The sequence below is a fragment of the Saimiri boliviensis genome, chromosome 1 (assembly GCF_048565385.1).
Source record: "Saimiri boliviensis isolate mSaiBol1 chromosome 1, mSaiBol1.pri, whole genome shotgun sequence".
NCBI classification, from domain to species: domain Eukaryota; kingdom Metazoa; phylum Chordata; class Mammalia; order Primates; family Cebidae; genus Saimiri; species Saimiri boliviensis.
In genome coordinates this window covers 234,239,308-234,241,229 of record NC_133449.1, presented here as the reverse complement: position 1 = coordinate 234,241,229, position 1,922 = coordinate 234,239,308, and the positions used below count along the sequence as shown (strand labels likewise).

Here is a 1,922-nt window from a genome sequence, read left to right as displayed (position 1 = left end):
TTCTACTCCCTGGCTCTGCACCGGCCGGGTTCCCTACCCCTGTCTAAATCAGCTCTTTACTTCAGGGCTTGAGACTAAAGGAGCATCCTGCAGGGGGCCTTCCAGCTCCAAAGCAGCCTATCTAGAGACTCTGAAATTCTGATTTTGAAGTTGGAGGCCTCCAGGGATGTTATTTTTAATCTTTACAAAGGTTAGAGGGGTTGAGGCTGTCTGACCCCAGTCTAATGTGGCAGGTAGGCCTTGGGAAGTGAAGCATGGGGGCAAAGAATCCAAGCACTGAGCCCGCATCACCTATTCCCCATCCAGTGGGGTGCCAAGGCTCGGGCAGCATGATGATGGAGACCTTTATGAAGGATATCAAGCCCGGGCTCAGGGATCTGAACCTTATCTTCACTGTGCTGGAGACAGACCAAGTGACCAAGACAAAGGACGAGCATGTGGTTGAGACCTGCAAATTGGCAGGCAAAACAGGCAGCAATGACCTGGTTCGGTGGCTCATGATTGTAATCCCAGCACTTTGGGAGGCCGAGGTGGGTGGATCAGAAGGTCAGGAGATCGAGACCATCCTGGCCAACATGGTGAAACCCTGTCTCTACTGCAATATAAAAATTAGCCAGGTGTGGTGGTGAGCGCCTGTAGTTCTAGCTATTCAGAAGCCTGAGGCAGGGGAATGGCTTGAGCCCGGGAGGCAGAGGTTGCAGTGAGCCGAGATCGCACCACTGCACTCCAGTCTAACGACAGAGCAAGACTCCATCTCAAACAATAACAACAACAACAAAAACAGGTAGTATCAGTATCTCTGTCTGGCATGTTGTTGGCAATCTGATCCAGCCTGGGGACATTATCTGGCTCACTAAAGAATACACTTCGGTTTGCAAAGGTTGTCTGACACTGTACACTGGCTGCAAGGATAATCTGCAGAAGACTGGAGAATTCTGTACGGTTTATTCTGAGGTTCCTGACTTCAGTGAGCCAAACCCAGAGTACAGTACTCAGCAGGCACTCAACAAGGCGGTGCAGAACGACAGCAACTCTTCAGCTTCCCTGCCTACCACCGGACCCCCTGCTGCTTCTCCAGCGTCTAAGAACCAGAACGGGAATGGACTGAGTGTCCCACCAGGTCCTAGTGGTGACCCACATCCCCCCTTACTCCTTCCCACCTGCCCAGCACCTGAATCACCTGAAGCCAGCCCAACCACACACCTGCAGGCCCGTCTGGCCTTTCCAGCAACTGTTAGTAATGGCAAACAAACCCAGAGGAGCAGCAAGAGATAGCATGACATTCTTCCTTTCTGCCACCAACCACACCCCAAGTGTCTGCTGGAGAGCAAGATAGCCTTCCACTGGCTGGCTGGTGTAGCAGTATTTTAGGCACTAAGCTTCAGTGGAGTTAGGGGTGAGCAGTGGCCTTATCCACTCTAATCTCATATTCCCCCATTGTCCAGCTGAACTACCTCTCCCCTGGGAGTCCGGACCCTCTGCTTGCTCTTTCCTCTTTAGAAATGGCATTTACCAGCCAGGCATTGTGGCTCACACCTGTAGTCCCAGCACTTTGGGAGGCTGAGGCAGGTGGATCACCTGAAGTTGGGAGTTTGAGACCAGCCTGACCAACATGGAGAAACCCTGTCTTTACTACAAATACAAAATTAGCCTGGTATGGTGGTGCATGCCTGTAATCTCAGCTTCTCGGGAGTGTAAGGCAGGACAATCGCTTGAACCCCAGAGGCCGAGGTTGCAGTGAGCTGAGATTGCTCCATTGCACTCTAGCCTGGGCAATAAGAGTGAAACTCCCTGTCAAAAAAGAAGAAAAGAAAAGAAAAGAAAAAAGAAAAAAAGAAATGGCAGTTACTGTTAGTTGCTTCTGTGTGAGTCGTGAGGATCTAACTGAAATCTCTCCTTCCTAATAAATGCTACCACTCTAA

The 1,922-nt window shown here is 50.7% G+C and overlaps 1 pseudogene; it reads left to right on the top strand.

Moving 5' to 3' along the window:
- The first annotated feature begins 329 nt into the window (after positions 1–329).
- On the top strand, positions 330–1,275 carry LOC101035932 (SOSS complex subunit B1-like; annotated as a pseudogene).
- The last annotated feature ends 647 nt before the right edge of the window (positions 1,276–1,922 follow it).